Source organism: Macrobrachium rosenbergii, chromosome 17, assembly GCF_040412425.1.
Source record: "Macrobrachium rosenbergii isolate ZJJX-2024 chromosome 17, ASM4041242v1, whole genome shotgun sequence".
Lineage (NCBI taxonomy): Eukaryota > Metazoa > Arthropoda > Malacostraca > Decapoda > Palaemonidae > Macrobrachium > Macrobrachium rosenbergii.
The window spans coordinates 15,563,770-15,584,840 of NC_089757.1; the positions used below are offsets into that span (position 1 = coordinate 15,563,770).

General features: G+C 33.2%; 1 long non-coding RNA gene across 1 annotated transcript; it reads right to left on the bottom strand.

Moving 5' to 3' along the window:
* Positions 1–4,233: 4,233 nt before the first annotated feature.
* On the bottom strand, positions 4,234–6,669 carry LOC136847581 (uncharacterized). The gene is made up of 3 exons (XR_010855773.1): positions 6,517–6,669; positions 5,086–5,216; positions 4,234–4,776 (listed from the first exon to the last, which is right to left on the bottom strand). It is a non-coding gene; the product is annotated as an uncharacterized lncRNA (long non-coding RNA).
* Positions 6,670–21,071: the final 14,402 nt, after the last annotated feature.

Consider the following 21,071-nt stretch of genomic DNA (forward strand, 5'->3'; position numbering starts at 1 on the left):
ATATATATATATATATATATATATATATATATATATATATATATATATATACATACATATATAATCTGTATGTATGTGTATATATACACAGTATATATATAAGAGAGAGAGAGAGAGATCGTAATAATTATTACCTCTAGGTCAGATTTTCATTTTAAAGGTTAAATGTATAATGAAATCTCTCCACTCTCTTCTGTCCTAGTCTTTTGACCACCGCGCCTAAATTTTCATCCAGTTTAAGTCTCCTGTGTCTTATTCAACGGTTTCCTGTGCATTCCTACTAGTCTCTGTCCTTCTAGTTTCATATTCGTCTTTTCTGACCAACTGTTGAGCATTCATTCCCGTGGCATGTCCAAAACATCTCTGTCTTTCACATTTCAGTTTATTTTCTCGCCGGTGGACACCACATCACTCGGTAACTCCTGTTTTGCATAACGATCTTCGCACCGCACTCTGGTCATTAATCTAGGTATTCTATAATCTCCTTTATTCCCGTTGTCAGTGCCCTTGTAAAACGGCCTATATTCACATATAATTCTTTCCTGTTTACTACTGGGATACTTCTGTTTATCGACTGTCCAGATATCTTTTCCATTTCATCCAAGCTGTCGTATAGGGTAACGGAAATATTCTAGCTCTTCTAATAAAAAGATTGCCCCATTTCCCTGTCTTCCCCATTTGTCAATTTTGTACACTTCTAGTGCCAAAACCTCCTACTCCATACTACGCCCGAATATGTAGATTAATGCAAACACGCTCGATCACACGCACACATATATATGTGTGTGTGATGTATATATATATATATATATATATATGTGTGTGTGTGTATACATATATATATATATATATATATATATATATATATATATATATATATATATATATATATATATATATATATATATACATATACATACGGTATTATGTAGCCTAAATATACCCTGTATATACATATAAAATCTTACCCTCTACGGATCAAGGCACTTACCTTCATTGTTTCTGACTTGTTTGTATTCCAATTGCTATATAATTTAAGTACATCAATGTCTTACCTGTAAAAGAAGATGACAGTAGTAAAAAAAATAAATGCCAAAGAGTAACAAAAAATTCCTATCTAAAACCTTCATCGTGCGTAAATGATGATACAGACATAAAAGAACAATGATATACTATTCTGTAATGCCTCTCATTACTTTAAAGAGAAATAACGATGCGCCTTGACAATTAGCACTCGATAAATGTACATGCGCTAATATACTCACACACACACACTATATATATATATATATATATATATATATATATATATATATATATATATATATATATATATATATATATATATATATATATGCATGTTACATTCTTTAGTACCAGCACCTGGGGATCAAATGCACTTAGGGACATTTAATCCTGCAGGGGGCTAGTACTAAACACAACAAAAATACATTTGACCTCCCAGGGGCTAGTACTAAAGCGCCGAAACAGTGTAGATGAATTACTGTTTTGTCGTGTTTAGTACTAGCCCTTGGGGTCAAATGTTCCTAAATAATTGCTCTTTTCACAAATTCCTAGAGATTTTGTGAAATCCCCAAATTTCACATATTTACTGTAACATATATATATATATATATATATATATATATATATATATATATATATATATATATATATTGCAATGGATGGGACCTCTTTTCTCACAACCTCCAAAGCTTGAGAGCAAGGAAAAAAAAAAATGCTTAATCTTATAACATGCACGGAGGCAGTGCAGATTGCTATGGGGTAGGAAAGAAATTGTTATTCTCTGCGTGTTTTGTAAATCTCAAGCAGCTGCATTCCAAGTAGATTTTGTGAAATTTTTCACAAGCTTGTGTAAGGTAAAGTGAATTTTACTTATTATTACCATGGTATAATAAGGATTAACGGATTATTGTCTTAGCAAAATTGTTTTTGGTAAATCTTTTGTGTATTTTTGTGTGTTCTTGTGTTTGCAATCTCTTGATTTTTCACATTTTATGTATATAGGTGATTTAACATTTATTTACTTAGCAATTTAAGTATTTCTTAATAATTTAACAAGCATACTTGATTTAATTTTCATTTACTAAGATTTTCTTTTAAAATCTTGAGCAATTCTTGATAATTTAAATTTTGCTTGACTGATTTAATTTCTTGATAGATTAACCTTTGTAATTTAACTCAAGCATTAATTAAATTTAGTGTTGTTTTCAAGTAATAGTAATTTTTTTGATTGTGAATTCTAATTATAAATTTTGAATTTAAAAACAAATTTTTGTATTCAAAATTTCTAAAAACAGTGTCTCATTTGTTGACCACCAGTGAATAAGATTAATTATGTGCATAAGGCAAAGTGATAAACATGTTTTGTTCCTTTAGTTTTGCTGAAGTGAATTAAGACCAGGGAAACAGTTAAAGTTGTTTGATGGAGTGATGTCCTTTGGCTCTTGTTTAATTGTTGATACCTCACACTTGTTTTGATAAACTTTGTTTGATTTTTTCACGTGATTAATAAGCTTTTAAGGGATCACCTTTACCTTTAGAGTACTCAGTCGTAATTTTTATTGTTATGAGAGTTTAGGTATCTGGCTGAAGTGAGGTAAATTTTTGAATTCTGTGATTAGTTGTGTAATAACCAGGTACTTGGAACACATCGTGAGAATATATATATATATATATATATATATATATATATATATATATATATATATATATATATATATATATATATATATATATATATGTGTGTGTGTATGTGTATGAGTGTTTGTGTGTGTGTACCGTAAATTCAAATGAATTATACAATAAAAACAATCCCAAAATTGTGTGTAAAAACATACAAGAAAATTGTATCTACGCAAAATATTACGAAACACCACAAAATCATGTAAGTAACCATGTTATGGTTAAAAATTTTATGTCTGTTTGTTATCCGATGAATATAAATGCATAACAAATATCACTTTGACGAATTAAGAAATAAAAAGTAATGTGAAAAAAAGAATGGAAAGGAGCTCCCTCTCTCTCTTTCTTACTCCAGTGTAATAGTTGGTTTGCAAAAGGACTATGCAATCAGTGCAACATTTATTCATGTACTGATTTATCCAACTGGGATGAACGCCAGAACGTTGCCTGCCAATGCTATGGAAGAGCAAGGTGACCTTGCAGTACCTGAGAGGTTTCTGCACACCACTTCATATTCTGAGTCCCTTTTCTACTGTAAGCTTTATATTGGTGTTGCAATGCCCAAGGCCAACGATGCATTCATTCTTAGAAACTTCCAGTTCCTTATTTGCATCTTTGTTATGCTTATAAACTGTTGTTGCAATATTCATGGTCTATGAGCGATGCTGGTGTTTGTAAGAACATTTATTTTTAATTCTGTTACATAGTTCCTCATTGGATGGGTCGATATCGTGCTCGCTTACACTCTCCCCGGCCCACGTTCGATTCTCCGGCCGGCCAATGAAGAATTAGAGGAATTTATTTCTGGTGACAGAAAATCATTTCTCGGTAAAGCGTGGTTCGGATTCCACAATAAGCTGTAGGTCCCGCTGTTAGGTAACCACTTGGTTCTTAGCCACGTAAAATAAGTCTAATGCTTCGGGCCAGCGCTAGGAGAGCTGTTAATCAGCTCAGTGGTCTGGCTGAACTAAGGCATACTTAACTTAATTCTGTTGCAAGAACTGACATAATCATGCCAATTTCAAATACGGCACAAAGCAGCGCTGACAGTAACCTTCACTTTTAAGTAATAAGCGTTTGTAGAATTTTCAAATGTCTTGGAAGTCTATCGTCTTCAACTCCCATGAAAACGTTTATCCAAATATCATACTTTCTTTTTATTGCGTTTCTTTACAAATTCCATTTTATAACGAATTTCACTCATTTTACTCAGTAATTATTATTACAAAGGATCAGTTACTTAAAACACCACGTTATATGTAATGACCTTAAATGAACGAGACATTGACACTCTTTGTTTTTCCATAAACTGTATATGTATATATATATATATATATATATATATATATATATATATATATATATAATTATATATATATATATATATATAATATTCTAACAGTAAAATAAAAATAATTTCAAAGTGTTTTCCTTTTGAACTGTCTAAACATAACATTAAAATTTACAAAGATAATATAACACATTAAAATTCAGAATTAAAAAAGTGGGAAGTCATTAAACAAGGGGGAAACTTCATGCATTTTATTACAATATCCAGTGTATTACAAAGATTTAGAAATGAATAACAAAATCACTGAGTTCCATACATTTATGAAAAAACAGAGAGGACTAATATCACCTGTGGAGATAACCTGTTTACTTACATTCCCTAAACCAAAGGTGATTACTTGAGGAACTCACAATTATAGCTTTTATTGGTTACTAAAGAAATCCTCTCTGATTCAACCTAAATAAATTGCTTGATTCCTCTTAGAACTAATTTTCACTCTTTACCTAAAATCTTTTTAAAAATCAGTGATCACGGACTGCTTAAATCCTCCAAGAAATCGCTTTCAAAACAATTTTCATGGATTACTTAGACAATCCTTTCAAAACCAGTTTTCATTTATTATTTAAGGAGAAATAATTTCATAACCACCTTCCTTTATTATTATCTCTAGTTGTTCAGGTGTTACACACATCTCAATTGGGCAACACTTGGGGTACGAGGCAGAGGTGTTAGCCACGTGATGGCAGACTGGATAACTGCCTACTGTTCCTCTTCCACATCTGTCAAGGAGAAACGGTGTTGCTTAAAAACAAAATATTACCACTGATAGGGACCTCACTCAAAAACCCCAAAACAACTTATTATGGAATCCTAGTGACCTGTAAACTTTCAAAACAATTACACTAACGATCCACGGGGCACTGAAATACCGATGAATATGGCAAAGGAAAATCCCACACGCCAAAAATGTTTCTAAACAAACAAATTTACAAGCTATACATCTGTAAAAAAAAATCTGGGGCGGGGACCCCTCACAAGATACGTTGGTGAGGTGAAACACAAGAAGGTAAAATCTAGTGGACACTTACGTAGTAAACTGTACATAGAGTTTTCCCTGGCGCTCGTCACAAGACAGTACTCCACAGAAGTCATCCATCGGCCAGCTGGTTCCTGGGAAAGGCCTTAGCCTTTTCTCTCACCCAACACATCCCTGGATGGTCTGTCGCAAAGAAAATGCAATAAGCCGCATCTGAATGAATTTGTCATAAACAGAAGAAAGTAGTTTTGCTCATTTTATCAGTAACTCTTTCTACAAAAAGAAAATGTCGAACTCGCACTCTCTCTCTCTCTCTCTCTTTCTGGGGATCCTACAATTAACCAGAGCTGAGGAAATTTTATTGCAAACAGATTATAGCTGTTTTGCTTTCTATATGAGCAGCTATTTTAATCCAAAGGAATGATAAAGCTGGCTATCTGCCTGTTTGTCAGTGAGCTAATTCTATACAAAGGAAATTGTGAAATATCTCTTTTGCTCCCTCTGAGCGCACGCATGTGTGTGTCTGTGCTTCTCTATATTATACCTATGCTCCTGAGATTATTTAATGCTGTTAACAGAATATCTGGATATATGATGCAAGTTCATGCGTGAAATCACCCTGACGATCCAGCATAACTAATTCTGCACCTAAAATGCTTGCCACTGGGTCCAAAATTCAGTGGCAAAATGCCAGTTCCAGAAAGAAAAATCTTTTTCCGCCACCCAATTTCTCGAGGAGATAAAACAAAAGTGAAGGAGCGTATGCATTAATGAGGTGCAATGACACAAAATTCACATACATTACATCCAAATTCTGTCACGTTATTCGCGACTATAATTATTATCACCTGTCACAGAGCTGTTTCCGCTTAAACGAAATGTTTTCAGGGGAAAATGGTACAAAGTTATCCTTACATATCTGTAACCCAGTCACAAAACATTCGACGTCTTATATCTCCATCTCATAAACACAAACAGAAGCCTTGTCATTTACACAGAGTTTTCTCTAATGTAAATACAGATACTCTCTTCCACCTTGCTTATATCATTGGGTCACCTGGATATCATGATCCTCTGAAACTTGTCATCCGGCCCTCCGTCTGATACTTTTTCCCGTCCCGTCTTTGAATGCATTCAGTCTGAATTCTTATCAACCCATCAACCCATTCTTTCCACAAAATCAGAACACCTCATCACTCATCACCAGGCGTCGTTTCTTTGCTCATTTCCTTACATCAAACCAAAACGTATTTTGGCTCTCAAATTTCAGTATGAATCCAACACTCCCATTTTTTCTTGGTCTACGCTGACATCCACTCCTTTTACAGAACTGAAAACTACTCATTAAACAGAGGCACACTACTGGGGAATGCACTCAAATGAACAGTCCACAAGCAAAGAGAGTTTACACGGCTCTTGCCATCTCTGATTTCAGTAACGACAAATGACACCGCATCTACAAAACAGAGTTAATAGTACTTACTTTTGTCAACCTCTGCAACCCCATATGCAACTCCAGCCCATCCCACAGAAGAAATGCTCAGCAAGACGGTGAGTTTCAGAAGAAGCGCCATGTTTATTTGCTGATGCCTCGACGTCGCAGTCTCAAGAAAATCTGGGGCTTACATCCTATGTGAGCAACTCCATAAGGCGATGTTAGGCTCTTGCCTAACCGCTGCATCCGTTTTAGCCAAATAAGGACTCGACTCACGTCTATCTATTCACATCCCGACGTGTTCAGCATTATTATATAAAATTATGAATAGTATATGCATTTAGGAGAAAATGCAATATAAAACGCTGTTCAAAAAAGCAAAGAGAGGGAGAGAGAGAGTTTTAGAATAACCAAAACTTCTAAATTCTACTGTACTGCCATGAAAACACATGGCCATAGCAACTTTATGGCTCTTTAGAGGCAACTTTTCCTTTTCAGGAAAATAAAGAGGTGAAGCAGATGAAAATATGATTTGATTTACCTCTAAGATCCTATTTTATAACATGGAAATATAGCCTACATTGTGTTTATCATATACAACTGAAAAATACTAAGTTTTACATTTTTTTACACAATTACAATTTTACATAACGACGTGAACTTTGCCATCAGTCTTTATACATGTTCATGCGCGCATGTTGGACCAAACCGAATAAAAGAGGGGTGGAGTTGCACCTGGCAACAATGCTGCGATCTGATGAAAAAGGTAATGAGTCACAGAGAGATCTGAAGCCAACCGAGTAAACTACTGTATAACAAATAAAGAGTAAATTATAAAGAATAAAGATCCGGATCGACCTCAGAATCTAATTAATTCACTCTTCTTTGGTGCAAGGACTTCGTCATGTTCTGTAACTTGTTACGTATCTCGTAGACACCGATAGCGGTAATAAAACGGAAGGAACCAAATGTTGATTAAGAGATTACAATTACATTCGACAGCCCATAATGGTACTTAGCCTTATTTTCAAGTTCAAGAAGAAGCCCTCCACTTGACATGACCAGAATTTAGCGTTTACAAAAGTCGTCTCAACTGCCGGGGTGAACAGTACGGGGCAAAGACAGCGAATGCATGTTTGTGTTTGAGTTCATGCTTTCAGTCACTAATAATGAAAACAATTCAATGAGTTGAGAGAGAGAGAAACACGTGTATGAATATCTGATAAAAGCTAAACAGACCGACTATGGAACCCAACAAGTCTTACTACACTTGATTCACCTAAGCCTACTGTTACCGACCACTTCCCTCACTGAACGGTACAAGCTCCACGGACGAACCAGTAGACGACTACCTGTAGGCCTACCTGTATGCCTAATCAACCATAAGATTTGTTTTTGCTGCATTACATTATCCGTGAAGCAAGAGGGAGAAACAGAATGTTTATGGAGTTGCTTAGATAACAATAAGCGATGTTACCTGTTTTCTACAATAATATACCATGTATCGTATTGTTGTTCCGTTATTTTAATAAAAAATATTCAACCATTTTCTCATCAAGAGTTAAATATTTTTTTTATCCTCAGACTATTAACGATAAGTCAGACAATTTCTGGGGAAATTAATTACCCCAGCTTTAACTATGGTGTTCCTCTGATGTCTGTCATGTGCTGTTTTATGTTTTTACGTATGCCATGTGTAAAGTTAGTCTAATGAAGGATTTCTTTAAGGCACTTGAGCTATGTTCTCTTTGTGTTAATTTGCCAGACTCTTGTCTCGTCTTCTGGTTTCAAAGTCAGTCACATACTGTTAGTATACCTGTTAAGTATATATATATAGTTATATATATATATATATATATATATATATATATATATATATATATATATATATATATGTGTGTGTGTGTGTGTGTGTGTGTGTGTGTGTGTGTATAATGTATATATATGAACATATATTTATATATATATATATATATATATATATATATATATATATATATATATATATATATATATATATATATATATATATATATGTATGTATAACTGAATCACGAAATTATGGAACGTGATGAATATGTAAATAAAGACAAAATCCACGAAATGAAAACACTGGAGTGCTGCGAGGCCTTTCGATCATTTAACGTCCTTTACTTAGCTAAGTAAAGGATGTAAGTGTAGAAAGGCCTCGCAGCACTCCAGTGTTTCCTTTTCCTTCGTGGATTTTATCTTTTATATATATATATATATATATATATATATATATATATATATATATATATATATATATATATATATATATATATATATATATATATGCACTATGTGTGTATAAATTATATATATACACACACAGCACATATACTTAACAAGTATGAGTAGTGACTCTTGAAACTTAAGACAAAACGATAGTCTGGCAAATTAACATGAAGAGAACACAGCTCAAATGCCAATAAAGAAATCCTTCAATAGATGAATTTCTTATGCAGTAGACATAAAAACATAAAACAGCACATGACACACATCATTATATATATATATATATATATATATATATATATATATATATATATATATATATATATATATATATATATATATATATATATATATATATATTATTCGCCGCTCGACATATCGTGGTTCACTGCATCGCTGATTTTTAAATTTAATATGTCTAAATTTGTATCAAGGATTTTTCGCTATATCATGGGATTTTGCGGTATATACTATTTTGATTTTTGTGGTAAAATAACCATGTTATAGCCTAAAATTTTCATTTTCATGAGCAAATACATTTTTTATGATAAAAAATTATTTACTAATTTTCAAATATTAATATTAATGTAAACAGCAAGAAATATATAGAATGCTAAATTAAAATCCCACAAAACCACAAAACAGCTTACCAATGTACAATCAATCAAAAATGTTTTGCAACATGCTTCAAAACTTTTCGGACAACAGCTTATAATAGCGACATCTAGCGCCATTTGGCAACACAGTTGTAAGCACATGAAACAACTGAACACTAGTGGTGGGTCCGAGAAATTACCTGCAGTTTCCCTTCAACATGATTTTTTCTGATACTGCTTACTGTTGCCAAACCTTACTTAATTAAAGGATGTTACTATAATACTTCAGAGGTCATCGCTGTTCTTAAGTTTTAATATTTTCATCTCCAACTGCCATCACTATCGTGTTTTATCTCCTTCATATGTGTGAACTTTGTTAGACATAGGCCTACGACTGTTATAAGTTGAACTATTAGTCTTATCAAAATCAACAAATACGACTTTTGTAAAAATTTGCTTGCACATTATTATTAATCAAATTTTTAATGACTAATCCTATGTATATTGTGAACTAGTGAAACTTAATATAAAATATACTGAACTAGACTAACAGATTTCACGTCTATTTTTTTAATACATAGAATATAATCGCGCGCACACACACACACACACACACACACACACACACACACACACACACATATATATATATATATATATATATATATATATATATATATATATATATATATATATATATATATAATGCCGTTATCATGTGTAATTTCTCATTTCTTTCATTGCTACTTAGGCCTATCATTTTGATGCCTCTTATGAAGTTAACTGAATATATTACGGCTATTTTTGTATTTCTTATTATCTAAGTTTCTAAAGAATTGAAATTAGCAAGAAGTTCAACATTAATTTAATTAATGCTAAATGCCAGCTGTGAAGAAGGCTACCATGCTCATCAGTGGAGAATGTCCCATCTTATCGGTGCTAGTGACGAAACAATTTAGTTTAACTTTCCTGCCCGAATGTGGAGTCACACGATAACATACGACGTTACGAGATTTTTTCTTTTTTGTTTTTGACAACGATAATGGTTGAATTCTTTCTTTCTTTACTTATATGTAATTTCATTGATGATTATTCACTGTTATTTTATTAGTCAATAAGCTTTTATCTGGATTCGAAATATAGTTTCTTCTTTGACTCTTTTGCCCAATCATCTGAGGTGAAATTTTTCAAAATGTTTCGTAATTTTTTGTCGTATGAATTTTTCACGCACCATTCTTTTCTATATTGTTAACCGTATGATTAATAAATAAAATCGAATAAGAAAATTACATTTCCTTGTAAATATCAAAAGAACAAATTACTGTTAGGTGAACGAAAACTGGTACATGTTGCAAAACATTTCTGAGAGACTGTACACAAACACCCAATTCAACCTCTCTCTCAATATACAATCTTTTCATGAAAAAACATCGAAATTTCAATAAAACTTTATTTCACTTACAGAATAAACTATGTTGATCTAATATTACCGTAATACATGTATAAAAAAATCCATTGTCCCGACATCTATAACTGTTTTTACTGTCGGTTCATGTTGCTTCAGTACAAGTTTAGTAGCTGACTCTGTGATTATCACACATATAACAGTACACATGAGAATATTTTATCACTGATGTTTCACCTCTAATCACAGTAGCTTGGGATGAGACTACATCTTGGCTTGACAAGCTGGGGATGAGAGAATCCAAATTTCATATGTATGCAACTCAAGATTACTGAATATTCTCTCATCCTCAGCTTGTCAAGTCAAGACATAGTCTCATCCCAAGCTACTGTGCTGAGACTTTGTTGATAAACACCAGTTCTCTCTCTCTCTCTCAATGAAATATGAATTTCTGTATCATAAACTTTTATGTACAAAATTAAAAATAATAATTCCATTAATAAATTTGTTTCTTTTAGCAACTGAAAACTTAAATTTCTTAATTCTTTCAATAATAGTGAGCAACTTCAGTCAGCTGATTCTCAGAACATAAACATTATAAATGTGGATTGATTGTTTTTTTTATGCATATTACAATGATAACAGATAAAAATATTAATACAGTATACTAAATGGATTCTGTAAATGAAATAACATATTAATGTGTTTACATTAATATTAATACTGTATATGAAAATTAGTAAATCATTGTAACATGTACTACATACACGAGAATTTTTATCACCGTTGATGCTCTGTTCCGTGAGTATAGAAAGTGTTTAAGTGCATAGGAAGTGTTTATAACAGTGTGGAAAAGGTTTATGAGAGTGTGGAGAGGGTTTATAAAGGCTTAAAATATATATGTATTGAGTAAATAACAAAATAAATATAAGGTCGCTATATTTTATGGATTTTTCACCTTTAAGTGGTGGGTTCTAGAAACTAACCCCATGATAGACAGTGAGAGGACTGTATATATATATATATATATATATATATATATATATATATATATATATATATATATATATATATATATATATATATATATATATATATATATATATATATATATATATAATATATACACAGTAAAGCCCCTATTCACGTTCTCACGGTTCCTGGACTCACGCATTTGTGGGTTTCTCTGTGGAACATATCTAGCTATCATTCGTGGAAAATTCGCCCATTCGCAGTGTTTTTCACTGAGAAATATTCACTAATTACTGTATTTTCATATAATTTTCATGAATAAATGCACTTTTTGTGATAAAACTATTAAAATACTCAGGTATATGCATTTTTACAGGGTTTTTCTTGGTTTAAGCTATCAAAATGGGCAGGTCTAAGTGTTTTTAGAGGGGTTTTAAGCATTTGCGGATTTGACCTATTCACAGGGGTATGTGGGACGCATCCCCCGCGATTATGGGGGATTACTGTATGTATGTATGTATGTATGTATGTATGTATGTATGTATATATATATATATATATATATATATATATATATATATATATATATATATATATATATATATATATATATATATATATATATATACATATACATACATACATACATATACATACATACATATATATATATATATATATATATATATATATATATATATATATATATATATATATATATATATATATATATATATATAATATATATATATATAGATAGATAGATAGATAGATAGATAGATAGAGATATTTGTATGATTTTCGCTGGTTTTCTGGATCTGTAGAGCACTTTAACAGTTCAGCAACGGAATTTTACACACTTGGCCTTGGCAATCTGACTTTTACTGTCCAGGGAATCATAAAAAGAAAAGAAAAAGGGATGTTTCACATGAGCTTAGGGCTTTACTTCATGAGGGAATGTTACGTAAACACTGGGGTAACTAAAATAATTGTATTTACAATAAAAGATCAAAGGAATGGTAAAGTAAACAATATGGAGGCTTGCAAAGCCTGGAATTCTTCCTACTGGAGACTTGAATGGTCACAAGGCACAGCCCAAGAAGAGTCCAAGTCAAATGGGTCCTTCTTCTAAGGGCAAAATGTCGTGCCTGAAAAGCCTTCACTTGTACTTTACCGTGGGGGGAAGCAGGTCTCTGGCGAAGAATGACGACGGGCGGTCGCACTCGTGGCACTCTGCACTAGTTCGCTTGGGAAGTCCGTCCACGTGGTGACGGAGGGGCTGGATTCCGGGTCAGGAGCTTCAAGTGGTGACTGGGGGAGGGGGGGGCGCGTTCTCAGTGTTTGTAACGATCACCCGCATGTCTCTGGCTAACCGCTGACTCCCATTACTGACTGCCAACTGCCAAGATCTCCCTGTCCTGGCTTCTTTTAAGGCATCTGCCGAGGGTAGGGGCCCCGATGTCGGGCCTGTATGGTGACCATGCCCAAGATGTGTCATCTTCCATGGAAAATATCTTTGAAATTATCATCAAATAGTAGTACAAGCAGGCTTTTGTGTTACACGTTTCTTTTTTGTTCCATACACTGTCTTTTTTTGCTGCTTTTAATGCATTGTCTAATGTCATGACATTTTAATTTCTTGCCTATACTCCTAATCATATTTATTTTATGTCATCATCAATGTATACAGGGCTACATATATGTAATGCTGTTCAAAACACGGATGTGAAAATTGACTTCATATCTTTGTTGCTGTCATCAGAATAAAAATGAATATAAGCAGAAATATTGGTGGGTTTTCTGCACACACTGCACTGTATTTAAACCCACTGATTATAGTTCTACGTATTAGGGTATACAAAAAGGCTTGGCAACCATCTTATTCTATTTCCATAGTGAATTTTACTGATGACACTAATTAATTTATTTCAACAAATTAGTTATTTACATTTTCGTTACCTGGTCAAACACATACTATGTCATCAACATATCTGAACCTTGCTGCATTGCGAGGAATGATTTCATTTAATATTTTCTTTTTGAAAAATTCCATATACAGTACAAATTACTTAGCACTGGGGATAAACAGTTACCCATTGCTATACCAAAATTTTGAGAGTACAATTTCCTGTTGAATTACGATTATCGTACATTCTTTTACACAAATTTTAATTAGTTCTATTAGCATGTGCTTTGGAAAATGGTATAACCAGCTGTCTGTTCTCAAGCATATCCCCTAAAAACTGCATTTGGAGGAGGAGGTCTCTTCTGTGGCTTTTGGATACCTTCCAAATTGCTGCAGGCATGGTGAGGCATTTCTCTCTTGTCTGCCAGGGTGGCTGCAACTCCAACATCCAATAATTTTCACTTGGCCACTAAGTGGCTGATCTCCAGAGTCATCAGGGAATCTAATTTTTTTATCTTGATGAGCTTTCCAAGTCTGCTATGATTTTTACCTGCAAGGGGTGCATTTCACCATTGGTCAGCAAGTTCCAACCTCTCAGTGTCCGTTTTTTTAAAAACATAAAACTTTGAAGCAGAAGTCTGCTTGCCTCAAGTAGTAGTTTGTATGGCTGGAGAACATCTGCCTTAACTATGGCATACTGTGGATCCAAATCTCATTGACTGACAAGCAATTGTAGCCATCTAAGACTTGCTCTGCCAGATGTCCCCCGACGAGCGGTGACCAAATCTCAGGTGGCACTTGGTGACGCTTCATCAGTCTCTTGAGGACAGAGAAAATCATCTTGTGTTAGTCCTCATCATACTTTAATAGGGATTTCATCAACTCTGTTCCTGAGAGCTTGTCCCAGTATGGGACCAGAGGTCTGCTGTTGGCTGACACAGGTGTGGGTCAATAGTAGTATTATATGACCAACTGTTCTATGGACCAATCAAACCAATACATTGATCCTGGACAGGCCCAAACTTCCCTTATTATGAAATGGTCCTGTTTATGTAGATACGATTTCAGATGATTTGTTGACTAGCTTTGGGTTCCACATTATTTTTCAGGACCCAAAAGACCTGTTCATTTTATTTCTCTCTCTCTCTCTCTCTCTCTGTAAGGGGAGACTTTTAACAGGTGTCCTCAGAAATGCACTTAATTAATCCTTCAAACCTCAGTCTACACACCATTTCACACACATTAAGAGGTGCATGTCACAAATACATGGACAATGATCACTGCTCATTTAATAACACTAATAAAAGTAGGGCTACGCTGTATTTGCGGAAAACCAAGGATTTTTAGTAAATCTACAGGGATTCCATACGTTACAATTTATTCAATGCAGCACGAAGGAACGCGTGCTTAAGAATATCACTAAATCCACGACAGAAGGTGAGTGAAAACTGGCACTTTGAACAAGTACTTTTGTAGTTTATTCTACATTTTCAAGTTCACAACTGTATACAAAAGAAGGTGACAGAGATTTAAATACAAAAACAGATGGGGGGGGGCAGGGTTACAATTATTTAATTTGGGCAGCATGTTCTTTAAACAAAAAAGACAGGGACAAAGGATCAAGGGATAATCCAGCAGTCACTGGTGAAAGCACACAACATTTGGCTTCGACGGAAATTCCTTCAAAAACGTTTACAAGAACAAGTGATCCCAAAGTCATTACTATCTAGATGATACAAGTGGACAGTGAATCTCCTTTCAATGAATTGTGTGTAATCTCCCTCAAGAAACATATGGAAAAGACAAGAAGGCTCGAATTCAATATTTTCAAGAAACTGAGAATGGATAGATTTAATTTCATGAATAGGATTCCCCAGTATTGGATAACAGTGCTACTGAACAGAATTTATACTAGCCTTAGATTCAAGGGTAAACAAACTAGTTCTCCACCTGGACCATAAATTAAAAAGTCTCATCCAGATAAGTGATTCCAACAACAAACATAAAGACGATTGTGTAATAAACCTCTAGAATGAAGAACTGGACCAGAATCTTAAATGTGCTTCAGGCTATGGCTTATCATATTCTATTAGTGATGACATTTCATGCACATACATCATCTCACAGATATCAAAACTGAAAAAAAAAAAAAAATTGTATCATCTTCAATTAATTTAGTTAAAGGTCTTTCTTCGGCTTACTTCAAATACCTAATAAAATAGTGAATTTCCCGAAAAGGTTTATAGATGCAAGTCATGAAACGAAGAAAGATAAAAGTTTGCACATTACTAAAGCCAACAAATCCAATTGTTTTGTAATAATAGATAAAATTAGCTAAGATGAACAAATGGAAAACTTATCTGTTATTTAATTCTGGTACTTACAAAAAACTACAGAAAGACCCATTATCTGATGTCATAAAAAGTTTCAATTCTAAAATAAAAGAGAAAGTGTCAACAATTGGCCCATCCTTACCGTACATGTACGGAATAATCAAAACCCATAAAAGAGATTTTCCTATTAGGCCCATTATCAGTTCAACCGGTTCGATTATTTATAAACTTTCTAAATATCTAGGTTAAATTACAATCACCAATCCTGGGGACCATGTCAAATTCCCATTTACAAAACTCTGTTGATTTCTGTGCTAGACTTTCCCATATTGAATTATCCAGTACTGACAAACTGACCAGTTATTTACTAAAGTTCCTACTGATGACTTACTTCAATATTTATCACGACATTTGAACTTGTATAATCTATAATTACCTACCAATGTTATTATTAATTTGATATCCCTTGTATTAAAAATTGTTAATTAATTTTCAATGGTAATTTTTATGAACAAATATTTGATATGTCTATGGGGAACCCTCTTTCGCCACTTTTGTCTAATATTTACGTGGAATCCTTTGAGTCCAGACTTATTCCAAGAAATCTGTTCTCTAAGTGTTTTGGTTAGATATGTAGATGATTGTTTTTGTATTGTAAAAGAAAATGTAAATATTCCTGATTTCTTGCAAACAATTAATAATCTTGTACCATCCATAAAATTCACACCATTTCTGGATGTCTTAATTATAAGATTAGTTAGTTATATATGATTTGTTTAACCAAACATCTCAACTCTTCTTAGTTATAAGAAATAACACCAATTTTTGTTTTAAAGTATATAGGAAACCCACGAATAATTTGTCATATATTTATTTTTACCCTAAACATGTTAAACAAATTAAGGTGTCAACATTTCCAGTATGTATCTTAGAGCTCTTAGAATTTGTAGCCCTGAATTTTTGGAAGAGGAGTTGAAAATTATTGATAAAATAGGAGATTCATTACATTACCCTCCATATTTTTTAGAACTTTGTAAAAATAAAGCAAAAAAGACATATTACAATCCAACCAGTGTTAACAAAGAACTTAAGAATATTCTCTGTTTACCATTTCATCCTAATTTCATTCCTGCAGTGCCCATTTTAAAAACTATTGATATTAACTTAATATTTAAATACAATAATATTTTGAGAAATAAACTAATTATGAATAGCCCACTCAATTCAAACATTATTGTATACAGTATTCCTTGCAAGGAATGTAATAAGATTTATATTGGTCAAACATCAATAGGACTAGAAGACGCTCCCAGCACAAATATGCTATTTCAAGAGGTTTATCAAATAATGGCATTGTGGGTCATTGGCTTAAGACAGAATCTGCTAGAGACTGTGCTCACTGAAGCTACTTCCACCAGGAATGTTAATCTCCACCCTGGATTATCCCTAAATCCTTTGTCCTTGCCTATTTTGTTGAAAGTACATACTTGTCCTGATTAACAAACAGCAACCCCACCCCCCTTGTTTTTGTATATAAATCTCTGCCAACTTCTTCTGTATTCAGCATGAACTTGAAAATGTAGAATAAACTACGAAAGTACTTGTTCAAAGTCCCGGTTTTCACTCACCTTCTGACGTGGATTTAGTGATACAATTTATTCACACAACTAACAACCATAAATGATTCACACATGAGAAAAGCAAAAAAAAAAATACAAAAAGAAATGTACAAAAAATAAAATAAATCAGACAATACAACAAAATACAGGTTCAACAATAAAATGACCAGGGCAAAAACTTAGTATTTGTTGTAGAATGATGTATATAATACAAAGACAAATAATAATTAATTACCAGGGATAGAATATAAACACACGCATGCATGCAATGACTAGAATTTACTTAAGCCTCCCATAATAAGATATTTGAACTCAAGTTTACTCAAGTCTCCTGTAAGAATAAATTTTAGATGAAGTCATGAAGAATGGAATTCTGTTTTATGACTCGATGAAATAATTATACTTTCACAAAAGGCTATACTGGATCCCAACAGCAGACTAAACATGAAATTCACACATGCACAACAACGGTGACTTTAACACTGATGGAGAGCTCTTAAATAAAAAAAAAAAAATCAAAAGCATGAAAGAGTTATTTATGCAAAACAACTTACATTAACCTGAACTTTCCAAATCATATCTTATTGATAGTTCATGCTCTACTAATCTCTTACACGGTTCTGCCAATCTCCACAACATCAATTTCATTAATGTTATTGGATGCAGTTTTATAAACACCACCACTGACTTATCTTTTATTTTAATACATATCGATATGCAAACAAATGATGGATTCAGGATAGTGACAAATAAACAATTTGTGGGATTTGCAGTGATTAGCTACCTCAATAGTATATACTGTCTGTTCTGGTGATAGCCTTCTTGATAATTCATGCCCAGTAGAATAACTGGGTCAGATATAGATGAATCTTTTCAAATTCTTTTCCCAAAATACATATCAGAGCATATCCTAAGCACTTTTCTTTCTTTGTTTAAAACTTCCGTTTTAAATCCTTAAGAACATTCATCAAAAGGCTATAAACAGCAAAATCAGCTTGCAGAGAGAGAAAAATTATAGGAAAAGGTGATAAATTAATAAATATGAATTCAGGAGAAATCAGAAGAAAACAGGAATGAATTTGCTCCTTGCTTAAACTTTTGGAGGTCAGAAGATTCTGCAACTGCAATAGATAAACTATTCCACATTTTAGTTGTAGCAGAATAAAACTCCTAGCAAAATGAATAGTATTAAACATTATGCTAGAATACAAAACACTGTTTGCAGCAGCAGCCTGCCCAGTGTTGCAAGTAAAAACAGGTCAGGTAAAGGAGAGTGCAAAGGATGTTTGTCATTCTAGTACATTTAATACAATAAACATAATGAACTCATTTTACTTCTAATCCACAAATCAACATTACGAGTTGGCAAACCAAACTAGTCTAATGACATAACTATTCAAGAGTTGAGATGAGAGTGAGCAACCAAAGACCAAGGAAAAAAAGTTTAAACACTTAGATACAAAATAGCTTTATCACAAAACATTCAAAAGCATTTCCACAAGATACCAACTATTTGGGAAACAGAAGAAGCAATATTACATCTACGTTTCTCTCAAGTCATTTTCTTACCAGAAGTTACACTTAAAATCTTAAAAGTGATTGACATTTTACAATAGTACTATTTAAATGTAAATCAAAATGCAAAGGCAAAAGTGTCCTGGATCAACTATCATACTCTGAGTTTTAGAAAGGTTAAGCATCATGTCCAATATCCAATAGCCTACTCCCTTATGAATACTTTCCGGATCTCTATAAAACTGGTTATAGCTAACCATGATCTTCACTGAAACATCATAACAAAGAAAATGGAGGAAGAAACAACAGAAATAGATTTCAATAAATTTTCTATACCTGGTGAAGACCTGTGAGAATCAAATTTTAGCCAAGCATGATCTTTCCAGAAAGATCATGATAACTACAATGAAAATAGGCTTCCTATACATGGTGTTCCCTTTTTAAAATATCTTGGGAGGGCAGTTTGCTACCTTTCCCATTCAGTTTTGAATTTAACTGCATAATCTATTGAAACATTATTTGAAATCTCCCAAACCACTGCCACAGATTACAGACATCATCCAGATCATGTTTCAAGGTTTAATTGATGGGAAGATTTGTTTCAAAATATTCCAAGACCGCAAAATTTCTGTCAATGCAATAAGAAAAATGAAGATTGCAATAATTCCATTGTCATGGGATGGTTAGAAAGATATTTTACCTTAGTAGCTGTACCCAAATTATTCCATATGCTATTCCTAATCAATATTTTCATAAGTCACTCATATTTACAGCATAAGCCTCGCCATTTTTAACAGCACCTGGCAGCACAAAGAAAATGTCTATACATGCAACTGTCACAGCTAAGGCAGTGAACAAATGTGACAAAATCACTTATTTTTCTTCTCATCATGTAGATACTATCCTGATTATGAATTAGTAAAGGGGTCTCAGGCTTATGACCATTGTTTGAACAACTTAGGTGTAACTTGTTCTCTTAAACCTTCTTATAAATAATTTTTCTGGTTCTTCCTCTTAGGTAAACCACGGAAGAGTTCTTTGTACGGCTTGAAGATGTTTTTGAAGGCAGAATTCCAGCTGAATATCTGATGTATTACATGATGGCCAAACAAGACTGTCTTTTTACTGTAGACTGGCCATACAGCATTTAATGGTATTAATGGGTCCATACAAACACAATTAACACAAAAACTATATTTTGACTATAAGCACTTTGGTCCTTCACTTTTGAAAGTGGACAGTTGATACCTGACAAGGTTATTTATCTGGAATGTTAAAGCCAGAATAATGATGCTGGTGCAATCTAAAACAATGGTGGTCCTTTGACGAATGGGGTTAATATATTATTGTTTTAGTCCTCTGCAACCCCCACTAGGGTTGAGCCCGTGTGGATCTGCTGGAATAATGTCTGAGAATGTGTTAGATTTCCAGTGTCCTCCTGATAAGTTCCTATTCTCAGTCTGATTGCTGACAGCAGCTTTCAGTCTTCTGATTGTATGGGCAGTCACTACTGGAAAATAGCTCAGCCTTACTCCAATTTATTCCATGTCCAGTATCTCTCATACGTTTATAAATTCCTGAGCTCACTGAATTCTATCTTACTGATCATTTATACTTTATTATTCTTTGTTAGATGAGTATGTATGCCAGTCTTTCCAAAATACACAATATGCCTTCACCATATATTGGAAGCCTACTTTGCTGTGTCATTTATCACATCCTAAAATACATGATACACGCCCCACAAACAAACTAATAAACTTTAACAATATTAAGGTCCCATATGTTAAAAACATCAATAGAATAACTGCTTTTACTTTCCACTATCCTAGACCAATCTTTTAAATGACCATTTCTTACCTTCTGCCTTCAAAATTGCAGAATTTATCACCACTTCTGCTTCCCCTAATGCCCAATCATAACTAAACCATTTACAAAAACCTCAAAATTTTACTTTATTATATTTTATTATGTAAATGGATTAAGAAAGAGGAAATA